The sequence below is a fragment of the Bos mutus genome, unplaced genomic scaffold, assembly GCF_027580195.1.
Source record: "Bos mutus isolate GX-2022 unplaced genomic scaffold, NWIPB_WYAK_1.1 CTG248, whole genome shotgun sequence".
Lineage (NCBI taxonomy): Eukaryota > Metazoa > Chordata > Mammalia > Artiodactyla > Bovidae > Bos > Bos mutus.
The window spans coordinates 158,982-174,908 of NW_027219753.1; the positions used below are offsets into that span (position 1 = coordinate 158,982).

At 40.3% G+C, this 15,927-nt stretch overlaps 1 non-coding gene across 1 annotated transcript; it reads left to right on the top strand.

Moving 5' to 3' along the window:
* The first annotated feature begins 704 nt into the window (after nucleotides 1–704).
* On the top strand, nucleotides 705–1,155 carry LOC102278689 (cytochrome c oxidase subunit 7B, mitochondrial). Its single transcript, XR_001351964.2, has one exon. It is a non-coding gene; the product is annotated as a cytochrome c oxidase subunit 7B, mitochondrial (transcript).
* The last annotated feature ends 14,772 nt before the right edge of the window (nucleotides 1,156–15,927 follow it).

Consider the following 15,927-nt stretch of genomic DNA (forward strand, 5'->3'; position numbering starts at 1 on the left):
TGGTCTTAGCAGTTATGACTTTTTTTTCTACAATACTTCACTACTAGATTCCTGTTCCTCACCTTTTCACCCACCATTCCTTCTTTGCTCTATTATTCCTTCTATTTCTCTTTCCCTTCCTCTCTTTTTCTCCATTATGTATGATAGGAATATAGAATTATCATATACTTTTATTTATAGAATATCTTCACTTTAAATGGAAATGATGATAACACTAACTTCATTTGGTTTCCTGTGACAATAAGTTAATATAAGATTGGGATTGACATATACATACTTCTATCTGTGTGTGTATATGTCTGTGTGTATGTATCAGTTCAGTTGCTCAGTCATGTCTGACTCTTTGAGACCCCATGGACTGCAGCATGCCAGGCTTCCCTGTCCATCACCAACTCCTGGAGCTTGCTCAAACTCATTTCCATCGAGTCAATGATGCCATCCAACCATCTCATACTCTTTCGTCCCCTTCTCCTCTTACCTTCAATCTTTCCTAGCATCAGGGTCTTTTCCAATGAGTTAGTTCTTCACATCAGGTGGCCAAAGTATTGGAGTTTCAGCTTCAGCATCAGTCCTTGCAATGAATATTCAGGACTGATTTCCTTTAGGATTGACTGGTTGGATCTCCTTGCAGTCCAAGGGACTCTCAAAAGTCTTCTCCAACACCACAATTCAAAAGTATCAGTTCAGGTTGTTTTTCAGGACTCGGCAAGGGTACTAGACGCCAAATTGCTAGAGACCAGCAGCTGTAGTTGCAGCCATTTTATGTTCAACCTCAGGATGTTTCCCTTGGCCAAAAACGCACTAAGTCATCTGAGAGTTCAAAGCATTCAGCAAGCAGTGGCAAAGCAGATCCATCAAAAGCGGGCACCTGATTTCCATGACAAATATGGTAATGCTGTATTAGCTAGTGGAGCCACTTTCTGTGTTGCTGTAGGGGTATATATGGCAACACAAATTGGAATAGAGTGGAACCCATCGCCTGTTGGCAGAGTCACCCCAAAGGAATGGAGAGAACAGTAATCATCCCAGCTGATTTAATACTGAATTGTTTCAAAATCAACTCATAATTAATTCCAAGTAAAAGTACTATGTACCCATTAAAATATAGCATGTTTGAAGAAATAAAGTATACTTGAAACCTTCAAAAAAAAAAAAGTATCAGTTCATCAGTGCTCAGCTTTCTTTATAGTCCAACTCTCACATTCATGCATGACTACTGGAAAAACCATACCTTTGACTAGACAGACCTTTGTGGGCAAGTAATGTCTCTGCTTTTTAATATGCTGTCTAGGTTAGTCATAACTTTTCTTCCAAGGAGTAAGCGTCTTTTAATTTCATGGCTGTAGTCACCATCTGCAGTGATTTTGGAGACCCCAAAAATAAAGTCTCTCACTGTTTCCATTGTTTCCCTATCTGTTTGCCATGAAGTGATGAGACGAGATCCCATGATCTTAGTTTTCTGAATGTTGAGCTTTAAGCCAACTTTTTCACTCTCATCAAGAAGCTCTTTAGTTCTTCTTCACTTTTTGCCATAAGGGTGGTGTCATCTGCATCTCTGAGGTTATTGATATTTCTCCTGGCAATCTTGATTCCAGCTCTTGCTTCACCCAGCCCAGCGTTTCTCATGATGTACTCTGCATATGAGTTAAATAAGCAGGGTGACAATATATAGCTTTGATGTACTCCTTTCCCCATTTGGAACCAGTCTGTTGTTCCATGTCCAATTCTAACTGTTGTTTCTTGACTTGCATACAGATATCTCAGGAGGCAAGTCAGGTGGTCTGGTATTCCCATCTCTTTAAGAATTTTCCACAGTTTGTTGTGATCCACACAGTCAAAGGCTTTGGCATAGTCAATAAAGCCGAAGTAGATATGCACAGTACATTATGTGAAATATCAGGCTGGGTGAATCACAAGCTGGAATCAACATTGCTGGGAGAAATATCAATAAGCTCAGATATTCAGATGACACCACCCTTATGGCAAAAAGTGAAGAAGAACTAAAGAGCCTCTTGATGAAAGTGAAAGAGGAGAGTGAAAAAGCTGACTTAAAACTCAACATCCTAAAATGATGATCATGGCATCTGGTCCCATCACTTTATGGCAAATAGATGGGGAAAAAGTGGAAACAGTGACAGGTTTTATTTTCTTGGGTTCCAAAATCACTGTGGGCAATGACTGCAGCCACAACATTAAAAGACACTTACTCCTTGGAAGAAAAGCTATGACAAGCCTAGACAGCATATTAAAAAGCAGAGATATCTGCCAACAAAGGTCTGTATAGTCAAAGCTATGGTTTTTCCAGTAGTCATGTATAGATGTGAGAGTTGGACCATAAAGAAGGCTGAGTGCCAAAGAACTGATGCTTTTGAACTGTGGTGCTGGAGAAGACTCTTGAGTGTCCCTTGGACTGCAAGAAGATCAAACCAGTCCTACCTGAAGGAAATCAATGCTGAATATTCATTGGAAGGACTGATGCTGAAGCTGAATCTCCAATACTTGGCCACCTGATGCAAAGAGCAAACTCATTGGAAAAGATCCTGATGCTGGGAAAGACTGAAGGCGGGAGGAGAAGGGGATGACAGAGGATGAGATGGTTGGATGGCATCACTGATTGAATGGACATAAGTTTGAGCAAACTCCAGGAAATAGTGAAGGATAACTTAGTAACGGAACAACAACAACAACCATATAGCACTGGGAACTCCACTCAATACTCTGTAATGACCTGCATGGGAAAAGAATCTGAAAAAGAATAGATGTGTGTGTGCGATTCACTATGCTGTATACCTGAAACTAACACAATGTCGTAAATCACCTATATTATGACAAAAATTAAATAAAAATATGACATTTAAAAAACAACTGGGGAGAAGTAAGTGAAAGTAGGTAATATGCTTAGAACATTGCTGGGTATATAAGTTAGCAAACATCATCTTTACTTTTGGTAGCTACTGAATTTTATAATCCTTGTTCTTAATTTCCAAGCAGACAAGTGAAATGTCTAGCATTTCTTTTTAAAAAGCAATCTTTTTATTTGTTGTTCAGTGTCCTCTCCATGCTTTGAGGAATTCCCAGAATCTCCAACTTTTTAGAGCAGTGGCTCTTTATCTTTTGGGGATAACAAGAGATGCTCTAGCCTTCACCCAACATAACTGCCCATATACACAACATTCTGCACACTATTAGGGGTCTCACTGATATCTTAATTCATCTGTTGGCTGATTAATGGTCCATTAACCTTATTTGAGAACCTCTGCCCCAAAGAGAAGTTTAGTACTACATTACAAAAATGAAAAATAAAGCATGTGCATATGGGTAATGCTACCCACTCCAGTATTCCGCATTCCATGGACTCTATGGTCCATGGGGTTACAAAGAGTAGGACACAACTGAGCAACTTTCACTTTCACTTTACTTTATGACAATACCAAAGCAAGGTGGAGGGGAGAAACAGAGGTGGGGAGGTGCTGTTTGAAAATATTTGATTGCTGCTATTTCCATAGTAACTAAACACAATATTGAAAATGTCACTCGGGTTTGTCTGTAAGATGGTATGGGAGAACCTGAATGAACTTTTTGGCCGACCCAATATCACCTTTGGGGAAAATGAAAAACTTCATGGGAAGTTTCTGCACTTATTTGAGCATTTGGCATTATTTTATTTTGTATTACGTTGGAGGGATTCATCTTTCTAGATGTCACGACCATGACCCACCCATGCCTTGCCTCAGGACTCAAAACAGTGTTGTCAAGCGGAGAGAGCAGAGATTTTGGAAGTCTACATCCTGGAGTTTGTGTTCTGGTTCTCCTCTCTCATTTCCTTGCCTTGGGTGTGACATTACATTTCTTGGAAGCCTTGTCTTTCAAAGTTTCAAGAAGGTAATATCACCTACTACACAGGTTACTGGAGAGACTATCAGATTGGTGTGTTTAATGCTTGTAGATTACCTTTCCTTGGGTTTTTAAAAAAGTTTGCTGAATAAACAAGTGACAGTGAAGCCTGTTGCCCCTGTTGTTTTAAGAGCAATTTTAGGGCTGTCACACCATGATTTTCATGCCTTACACATCCTATCTGGGTGGTAGAGTTTGCTTCTGCTGCTTTTACTATAAAATTTGAACTTAGAAACATCACTGTAGAATAGTGTTCCTGTTCCAAGAACGGGACATCCTTAAACCACACAGAGAAACTGTTCATATGTCTATTTTCTTTGACTTTATAAGGGAAGGTATAGAGAAAAAAATGAGGACACAAGAAGGAAATGGTAAAAATGGGTATAAAGTATCTGTCTTCTTTTATATGCTTTATAAGAGAGAACAGTACAATTGGTATTAATCCTCCAAACTTTAAAATTCTCATTTTAAAGACAAATTCTCATTCTTTTACCCTTACTCATGTTTTTCCACTTGCTTTCATAGTCTAATAGGTGAAAAAAGAAAATATCACATCTGGCAATGGTTTTTCATGGCAACATTCTGTTTGTGGTATAAACTTCCTCCCACCATTTGATAAATTGAGACACAAATTGTGATAAATTTCCATCCACAAATTCCATCTGCTTATGCCATGTGTTATAATTAATCTATTGTAAGCAAGGCAGTTTTTCTTAACTTACCAAAGAATGCCCACTGAGAGGAAAAATTAGTACTTCTTTAATTCATTCCCATCTACACTTTATGCCAAAAGGGCACTTTTTTCCTGTACTCTTATGTATTTCTACAAAATTCAGTGATCAAATATCCATGTATAAAACCTAAACACTGAGATGGATACCTCCAAGGACAATTATCCAAATAACTTTTGAACTTCCATTCTACCAGACACTGGGTAAATGTAAACTGTTGGAGGCAGGTATTTGGGTAGCTTATGATTTTCTTCTGGGGGACAGAGGCATACATGAAGAGGGTGAATGATGCCAACAGGCTAGCATTTGGAACATCAGCCCTCAAATCTGTGGATCAGGACTCCTTCCTGCATTTTTCTCTTAACCTTGATGGTTACTATACTTCTCTTCCTATTTCGCCATCCTTCCTTTGATAAAAGCAGACTACCCTTGCTTTTAAAAATGTCCATATCAGCACCCATCATTTAAAAAGTGGACACTGAATTTCCAAATACATGGGGTTTTTAAAGCATCTTTGATACTAATTTCTCATTCAAATGCTTTCTTCTCTGCAATTGCCCTCCATGGGTTTTCAGTCTTTTAACTTTACTGAGGCTTTCTACAGCTAAGTCAAAGATCTCTCTTGGTAACTGTCACATTACCCTTGAAAATAGGTGGGTTATTTTCAAACATCTTCTGATATTGATTTCTAACACAATTCCATGGTGATATGAGAACAGATTCCATATGATTTCAATATCTTTAGACCACGAAAATTTTGCACCTTGTTTTATGTCCCTGGATATGTTCCAGTGTCTCCTGGTTTATAGTCTATGGGAACTTGAATAGAATTTGTATCCTGCTCTTGTGTGAAAACTGTATAAATCTTAATTATGTTGAACTGTTTCATGGTGCTTTTCAGGTCTACTATAGCCTTCTACTTTTCTATTCATTCTATTAATTTTTGTGAGTTTGATATTGAAACTCCAACTAAAAATCTTTATCTACTTAAAAAAATAATTGTAACATAGTGGAACTTTATGTAACTTTGTTCTGTATTTTCCAAGTCTCCTGTAAATGTGTTATCATACTTTCATAAAGCAAAAAGAGAAAAATTTTTTCATATCAGAATCACTCTAAAAGAGACAAATAAGTTCTGCTCTTTCTTCTGTTGTCCCTTATTTTATTTTCCTGTGGTGGAAGGATAGCCATTAAGTGATTTTTGAGATGAATTTACATAGACATGAAATTCAGATGAAATACCAACCATTTCCACCAATAAACACTTATTATGCACCTACTATATACATTAACTTAGGCACTGAGAACATAAATATGGGTTGGGTATAATTGGTGCCATTTACCCAGGAATTGTTTATTAGGACAAAAAGATGCCTAAATAAGTAATTATATGGGTATACAAATATATGCCTAGGAGTTTGCTGGCACAGGGGATGACACGATGAATTGTGCCTAGAAGGTAGGGGTATCAGAGATAATTTATAACATCACAAAGGAATGATGTATAAATGAATCTAAAAGGTGAAGGATTCCAATAATAGCAGATTAGATTACTGGAACCACCCCTCCACCAAAGGAAAACAACAAGGTATTTTTTTATTTATTTATTTTAATTGAAGGCTAGTTACTTTACAATAATTGTAGTGGCTTTGGCCATACAGTGACAAGAATCAGCCATAGGTGTACATGTGTTCCCCATCCTGAAGCCCCCTCACACCTCCCTCCCGATCCCATCCCTCTAGGTCATCCCAGTGCACCAGCACCGAGCACCCTGTCTGATGCATCGAACATGGACTGGCGATCTGATTCACATATGATAATATACATGTTTGAATGCTATTCGCTCAGAGCATCCCACCCTCGCCTTCTCCCACAGAGTCCAAAAGACTGTTCTGTACATCTGTGTCTCTTTTGTGGTCTCGCATACAGGGTTATCATTACCATCTTTCTAAATTCCATATATATGCATTACTATACTATATTGGTGTTTTACTTTCTGACTTACTTGATTCTGTATAATAGGCTCCAGTTTCATTCACCTCGTTAGAACTGATTCAAATGCATTCTTTCTAATGGCTGAGTAATATTCCATTGTGTATATGTACCACCGCTTTCTTATCCATTCATCTACCAATAGACACCTAGGTTGCTTCCATGTCCAAACAGTTCATCCAGTAAACAGTGCTGTGATGAACAATGGAGTACATGTGACTTTCAATTCTGGTTTCCTTGGTGTGTATGCCCAGCAGTGGGATTGCTGGGTCATATGGCAGTTCTAGTTCCAGTTTTTTAAGGAATCTACACACTGTTCTCCATAGTGGCTGTACTAGTTTGAATTCACACCAACACTGTAAGAGGGTGCCCTTTTCTTCATTCCCTCTCCAACATTTATTGCTTGTAGATGTTTGGATAGCAGCCATCCTGACCGGCATGAGATGGTACATCACTGTGGTTTTCATTTGCATTTCTCTGATAATGAGTGATGTTCAGCGTCTTTTCATGTGTTTGTTAGCCATCTGTATGTCTTTTTTTGCAGAAAAGGAATTTAGAATGGAGCAGTGGGCTCCCACAGATGGGGCAGGGGGAATAGCACACATACCATGCAGGCAATACTGGGGGGCATTGCCCATGAAGACTTTTATTACAAGAATAAACCCAAGTAAATGCTGGTTCTGTTTTTATTACCATCTCCATACTCCAGTATTCTAAAATAATGTCACTAATTAAATACTTTTCCTCTGCAAAACCAAATTGTGTTGGTTTAAGTTTGAAAAGTTGGTTGTCATATATGTCAGGTTTTAATATTTTACATATTATTCCCAAGGTACAAAGTTTCAGTGTACATATATACAAATGCACACACACATGTGTTTGTGTATATAAATATATATAAACGCACATGTGTGTGTGTGTGTGTGTGTATATATATCCAAACACATACACATATGTGTGTATGTGTATGTATATATAAATATATATATATATAAATTCACATGGCCACAGTTTTAGCACTTATTTTTAACAATTCATTGTCTTCTATGAGGGAGTTCATTAAGAGAAGACCCTGTTCAACAACTGTCACCAACACAGGCTGCCATGGTTACCACTGCTCCCTTCCCCAGAGCATTCTTAATGGTTGGCAAGACCTTGAGATCACTTCCTGCACAGCCTGAAGTCCCCGAGGGAATGTACTAATAGGCACCCCACATTCAAACAGTTGATTCTAAATACACGGTGATACCACAAAAATTGTCAGAAGACGCACGATGTGCTTTTATTTATGTCTAAATCAGTGAAACAAGTATTCACTGCAAGGAACAAACTTTTTTTAGCTTGAAAAGAACAAAATCGTCTTATATTTGAACACAAAGTATTTGCTGAATTTGAAAAATAGGTTTTAAATGAAATTCATTCTTAATTGTCAGTTATTTTGAGACTATGGAACAAAGAAAATAAACTTATGTTAACTGGGGCTGCTTAAGCTGTATCTTTTTCAGATTTTTTTTTAATTCCCTTACACTTTTACAGTCATAAATAGATATAATAGACAAGGTTTGGAGGAGACACACTCTCCCTGCCATGTGACCCCATCAGAGTTGACTTAAAGAGATGAGGATGGCAGGGAGTTTGCAGGCCTCTTTAGGGGAATTACAAATGCCCCATTTCTCCCACCAAAACATCTGAATTGCTCCCCACCCTCCGCTAGAGGTGTCAGGATGGGACTTTGTGATGTCAAGGCTCACCCAGGGCCACCATTGGCTGGGGAAGAGACTTGCTGACCTCATAAAGCATGAGGGTGTGTCTCCCTGGGGAGGGGTATATATAGCGGTGCTCAGGGGCTCTGGAGCAGACCACTGGGAGGCCTCAAAATGACTAAGCGGACTGGGAAGCCCCAAGGCTCCAGAGTAGTTAGGAAACACCTGCCTCCTGTTACCCGGGGCAAAAGGATGAAGACCTCCTCTCAATTGAGGCCCAAAACAAATGTCAAGGTGAGCTGAAGCCACCTAAACTCCTCTTGCCCACTGACCCCATCCCATAAGACCCCCTGCCCTGGTCTTGCCTGGCACATAACCCTTCTCTGCCCACACCCCTTCTCCTGAAGCTGTCGTTCCTGTCCACCTTCACCCTCTTCCCCAAACCAATGCCATTCTCTACCCCTCTCTTGTTTTCTCCAGGTGGCCAGGGCAAGTGCGAGAGTGAATAATCACCTACAGGCAAAGCTGACCAAGAAAACTTCTCAGAAACCGCCCACCACGAGGAACCTTAGAAAAATCGGAGGCTCAAAGCTCTGTAGCCAGGGTTCCAAGGTGAATGAAGAGCTGAATCAGAACGGACCAGAGGAGGTCCCAGAGAGTGTGGAGACGCCTGTCATTCCAGCGGGACCGGTGGGCAGCCAGTGACTTGAAGGTATGGCTAGAGACCTCAGAAATCTTTGGGGGTCTTGCCGCTGAGTACTGGCCAACAGTACAGACGTTGACTATTATACCAACTCCATACATTAAGAATGAAAATAAAATCAACCTGATGTGAAAGTATGTTTGTCTCCGAGTTCTCTGAGAGTGGGGGGCAGGGAGGGCAGGGCAGGGATAAATGTGTGAAGAGGGAGAGAGATGGGTCCTGTGGGGTTGGAGATGGGACCAGAAGGTCCAGTTTGCCAGAAAGTAGGGGGGGAAGAACTGGTTCCAGACTCAGCTTCAAAGATATACTTCCCATGGGAGAAGAGGAAGAGGACTTGGTGTTTCTCTGCGTGCGTGCAGAGATGGAAACTGAGCCGGGGAGCCGTGTCATGTGTGCGGTGGCAGTGCCATTTGCTACAAAGGCATAGAAGGAAGTTGCCCCATAAAAGGAATGGAATATTGACATTTGCAGCAACACGGAAGGTATACTATGAAGTAAAATAACTTAGACAGAGATAGACAAATACTGTATGATATCACTTATAGAATCTGAAAAACACCACAAAGTAGAGAATATAACAAAAATGGAGGCTCACAGATACAGAGAACAATCTACTGGTTACCAGCAGGGAGGGGATGAGAGAAGGGCTATACAGAGGTGGGGGAGTGGGAGGCTCACCGTGTTAGGTGTAAGAGGAGCTCAAGGATGTATTGTACAACATGGCGAATAGAGCCAGTACTCTGTAATAACTATAAATGGAAAGCAAACTTTTACAATTTTTTAATAAGAAAGAAAAGGAAAGAATGAGGGGGGAGGAAGGAGGGAAGAAAGGAAGGAAAAGAATGGTGTTTTTGGAGGTCACAAAGCCAGCATTGATTAGGCCCTTTTTAGCAAAGGAATGTAGTTTATTTTTTTTTAATGTATTTATTTTTTTTTTTTTTTAAATTTTATTTTATTTTTAAACTTTACATAATTGTATTAGTTTTGCCAAATATCAAAATGAATCTGCCACAGGTATACATGTGTTCCCCATCCTGAACCCTCCTCCCTCCTCCCTCCCCATACCATCCCTCTGGGTCGTCCCAGTGCACTAGCCCCAAGCATCCAGTATCGTGCATCGAACCTGGGCTGGCAACTCGTTTCTTACATGATATTTTACATGTTTCAATGTCATTCTCCCAAATCTTCCCACCCTCTCCCTCTCCCACAGAGTCCATAAGACTGTTCTATACATCAGGTTCTCTTTTGCTGTCTTGTACACTGGGTTATTGTTACCATCTTTCTAAATTCCATATATATGCGTTAGTATACTGTATTTATGTTTTTCCTTCTGGCTTACTTCACTCTGTATAATAGGCTCCAGTTTCATCCACCTCATTAGAACGGATTCAAATGTATTCTTTTTAATGGCTGAGTAATACTCCATTGTGTATATGTACCACAGCTTTCTTATCCATTCATCTGCTGATGGACATCTAGGTTGCTTCCATGTCCTGGCTATTATAAACAGTGCTGCGATGAACATTGGGGTACACGTGTCTCTTTCCCTTCTGGTTTCCTCAGTGCGTATGCCCAGCAGTGGGATTGCTGGATCATAAGGCAGATCTATTTCCAGTTTTAAGGAATCTCCACACTGTTCTCCATAGTGGCTGTACTAGTTTGCATTCCCACCAACAGTGTAAGAGGGTTCCCTTTTCTCCACACCCTCTCCAGCATTTATTATTTGTAGACTTTTGGATCAGCCATTCTGATTGGTGTGAAATGGTACCTCATAGTGGTTTTGATTTGCATTTCTCTGATAATGAGTGATGTTGAGCATCTTTTCATGTGTTTGTTAGCCATCTGTATGTCTTCTTTGGAGAAATGTCTATTTAGTTCTTTGGCCCATTTTTGATTGGGTCGTTTATTTTTCTGGAGTTGAGCTGTAGGAGTTGCTTGTATATTTTTGAGATTAGTTGTTTGTCAGTTGCTTCATTTGCTATTATTTTCTCCCATTCTGAAGGCTGTCTTTTCACCTTGCTAATAGTTTCCTTTGATGTGCAGAAGCTTTTAAGGTTAATTAGGTCCCATTTGTTTATTTTTGATTTTATTTCCAATATTTTGGGAGGTGGGTCATAGAGGATCCTGCTGTGATGTATGTCAGAGTGTTTTGCCTATGTTCTCCTCTAGGAGTTTTATAGTTTCTGGTCTTACGTTTAGATCTTTAATCCATTTTGAGTTTATTTTTGTGTATGGTGTTAGAAAGTGTTCTACTTTCATTCTTTTACAAGTGGTTGACCAGTTTTCCCAGCACCACTTGTTAAAGAGATTGTCTTTAATCCATTGTATATTCTTGCCTCCTTTGTCAAAGATAAGGTGTCCATATGTGCATGGATTTATCTCTGGGCTTTCTATTTTATTCCATTGATCTATATTTCTGTCTTTGTGCCAGTACCATACTGTCTTGATAACTGTGGCTTTGTAGTAGAGCCTGAAGTCAGGTAGGTTGATTCCTCCAGTTCTATTCTTCTTTCTCAAGATCGCTTTGGCTATTCGAGGTTTTTTGTATTTCCATACAAATTGTGAAAGTATTTGTTCTAGCTCTGTGAAGAGTACTGTTGGTAGCTTGATAGGGATTGCGTTGAATCTATAAATTGCTTTGGGTAGTATACTCATTTTCACTATATTGATTCTTCCAATCCATGAACATGGTATATTTCTCCATCTATTAGTGTCCTCTTTGATTTCTTTCACCCAGTGTTTTTATAGTTTTCTATATATAGGTCTTTAGTTTCTTTAGGTAGATATATTCCTAAGTATTTTATTCTTTCCGTTGCAATGGTGAATGGAATTGTTTCCTTAATTTCTCTGTTTTCTCATTATTAGTGTATAGGAATGCAAGGGATTTCTGTGTGTTGATTTTATATCCTGCAACTTTACTATAGTCATTGATTAGTTCTAGTAATTTTCTGGTGGAATCTTTAGGTTTTTATGTAGAGGATCATGTCATCTGCAAATAGTGAGAGTTTTACTTCTTCTTTTTCCAATTTGATTCCTTTTATTTCTTTTTCTGCTCTGATTGCTGTGGCCAAAACTTCCAAAACTAAGTTGAATAGTAATGGTGAAAGTGGGCACCCTTGTCTTGTTCCTGACTTTAGAGGAAACGCTTTCAATTTTTCACCATTGAGGATAATGTTTGCTGTGGGTTTGTCATATATAGCTTTTATTATGTTGAGGTATGTTCCTTCTATTCCTGCTTTCTGGAGTTCATTGGAGGCTAATTACTTTACAATGCTGTAGTGGTTTTTGCCATACTTGACATGAATCCGCCACGGGTGTACACGTCTTCCCCATCCTGAACCCTCGCTCCCACCTCCCTCCCCATCCCATCCCTCTGGGTCATCCCAGTGCACCAGCCCTGAGCACCCTGTCTCATGCATCAAACCTGGACTGGCGATCTGATTCACATATGATAATATACATGTTTCAATGCTATTCTCTCAGATCATCCCACCCTCGCCTTCTCCCACAGAGTCCAAAAGACTGTTCTGTACATCTGTGTCTCTTTTGTGGTCTCGCATACAGGGTTAGCATTACCATCTTTCTAAATTCCATGTATATGCGTTAGTATACTGTATTGGTGTTTTTCATTCTGACTTACTTCACTCTGTATAATCGGCTCCAGTTTCATCCACCTCATTAGAACTGATTCAAGTGTATTCTTTTTCATGGCTGAGTAATATTCCACTGTGTATATGTACCACTGCTTTCTTATCCATTCATCTGCTGATGGACATCTAGGTTGCTTCCATATCCTGCCTATTGTAAACAGTGCTGGGATGATCATTCGGGTACACATGTCTCTTTCAATTCCGGTTTCCCACTGCCCAGCAGTGGGATTGCTGGGTCATATGGCAGTTCTAGTTCCAGTTTTTAAGGAATCTCCACACTGTTCTCCATAGTGGCTGTACTAGTTTGCATTTGCACCAACAGTGTAAGAGGGTTCCCTTTTCTCCACACCCTCTTCTGCATTTATTGCTTGTAGATGTTTGGACAGCAGCCATCCTGACCGGCGTGAGACGGTACTTCATTGTGGTTTTGATTTGCATTTCTCTGATAATGAGTGACGTTCAGCATCTTTTCATGTGTTCGTTAGCTATCTGTATGTCTTCTTCAGAGCAAAGGAATTTAGAATGGAGTTGTGGGCTCCACAGGTGGGGCAGGGGGAATAGCACACATCCTGTGCGGGCAATACTGGGGGGCATTGCCAACGAAGACTTTTATTACAAGAATAAAACCAAGTAAACACCGGTTCTGTTTTGATTATCATCTCCATACTCCAGTATTCTAAAATAATGTCACTAATTAAATACTTTTCCTCTGCAAAACCAAATTGTGTTGGTTTAAGTTTGAAAAGTTGGTTGTCATATATGTCAGGTTTTAATATTTTAATTATTCCCAAGGTACAAAGTTTTTACATATATACAAATGCACAAGGTATAAAGTTTTAGTGTATATATATATAAAAACACACATGTGTGTGCATGTGTGTATATATATATATATATATATATATATATATATATATATATATATATATCAAACACATACACATACAGTCTTAGTAAACTTATCTTTAACAATTCATTGTCATTGTTCTATGAGGGAGTTCATTAAGAGAAGACCCTGTTCAACAATTGTCACCAACACAGCTGCCATGGTTACCACTGCTCCCTTCCCCAGAGCATCCTTAATGGTTTGCAAGGCCTTGAGATCACTTCCTGCACAGCCTGCAGTCCCCGAGGGAATGTACTAATACACACCCCACATTCAAACAGTTGATTCTAAATACACGGTGATACCACAAAAATTGTCAAGGTAAAGACACACGATGTGCTTTTATTTACATCTAAATCAGTGAAACAAAGTATTCACTGCAAGGTACAAACATTTTTTAGCTTGAAAAGAACAAAATCGTCTTATATTTGAACACAAAGGATCTTGCTGAATTTGAAAAACAGGTTTTATTTGAAATTCATTCTTAATTTTCAGTTATTTTGACACTATGGAACAAAGAAAATAAACTTATGTTACCTGGGGCTGCTTAAGCTGTATCTTTTTCAGATTTTTTTTTAATTCCCTTACACTTTTACAGTCATAAATAGATATAATAGACAAGGTTTGGAGGAGACACACACTCCGTGCCATGTGACCCATCGGAGTTGACTTAGAGAGATGAGGTTGGCAGGGAGTTTGGAGGCCTCTTTAGGGGAATTACAAATGCCTCATTTCTCCAACTGAAACATCTGAATTGCTCCCCATCCTCCGCTAGAGGTGTCAGGATGGGGCTTTGTGATGTCAAGGCTCACCCAGGGCCACCATTGGCTGGGGAAGAGACTTGCTGACCTCATAAAGCATGAGGGTGTGTCTCCCTGGGGAGGGGTATATATAGCGGTGCTCAGGGGCTCTGGAGCAGACCACTGGGAGGCCTCAAAATGACTAAGCGGACTGGGAAGCCCCAAGGCTCCAGAGTAGTTAGGAAACACCTGCCTCCTGTTACCCGGGACAAAAGGATGAAGACCTCCTCTCAATTGAGGCCCAAAACAAATGTCAAGGTGAGCTGAGGCCACCCAAACTCCTCTTGCCCATTGACCCCACCCCATAAGACCCCCTGCCCTGGCCTTGCCTGGCACATAACCCTTCTCTGCCCACACCCCTTCTCCTGAAGCTGTCGTTCCCGGCCACCTTCACCCTCTTCCCCAAACCAATGCCATTCTCTACCCTTCTCTTGTTTTCTCCAGGTGGCCAGGGCAAGTGCGAGAGTGAATAATCACCTTCAGGCAAAGCTGACCAAGAAAACTTCTCAGAAACCACCCACCACGAGGAACCTTAGAAAAATCGGAGGCTCAAAGCTCTGTAGCCAATGTTCCAAGGTGAATGAAGAGCTGAATCAGAACGGACCAGAGGAGGTCCCAGAGAGTGTGGAGACCCCTGTCATTCCAGCGGGACCGGTGGGCAGCCAGTGACTTGAAGGCATGGCTAGAGACCTCAGAAATCTTTGGGGTCTTGCCGCTGAGTACTGGCCAACAGTACAGACGTGACTATTATACCAACTCCATACATTAAGAATGAAAATAAAATCAACCTGATGTGAAATTATGTTTGTCTCTGAGTTCTCTGAGAGTGGGGGCAGAGAGGGCAGGGCAGGGATAAATGTGTGAAGAGGGAGAGAGATGGGTCCTGTGGGGTTGGAGATGGGCCCAGAAGGTCCAGTTTGCCAGAAAGTAGGGGGGGAAGAACTGGTTCCAGACTCAGCTTCAAAGATACACTTCCCATGGGAGAAGAGGAAGAGGACTTGGTGTTTTTCTGCGTGCGTGCAGAGATGGAAACTGAGCCGGGGAGCCGTGTCATGTGTGCGGTGGCAGTGCCATTTGCTAAAAAGGCATAGAAGGAAGTTGCCCCATAAAAGGAATGGAATATTGACATTTGCAGCAACATGGAAGGTATACTATGAAGTAAAATAACTCAGACAGAGATAGACAAATACTGTATGATATCACTTATAGAATCTGAGAACACCACAAAATAGAGAATGTAACAAAAATGGAGGCTCACAGATACAGAGAACAATCTGCTGGTTACCAGCGGGAGGGGATGAGAGGAGGGGCTATACAGAGGTGGGGAGTGGGAGGCACACTGTGTTAGGTGTAAGATGAGCTCAAGGATGTATTGTACAACATGGCAAAGAGTGCCAGTACTCTGTAATAACTATAAATGGAAAGCAAACTTTCACAGTTGTATAGTAAGAAAGAAAAGGAAAGAAAGAAGGGGGAGGAAGGAGGGAAGAAAGGAAGGAAAAGAATGGTGTTTTTGGAGGTCACAAAGCCAGCATTGATTAGGCCCTTTTTAGCAAAGGAATGTAGTT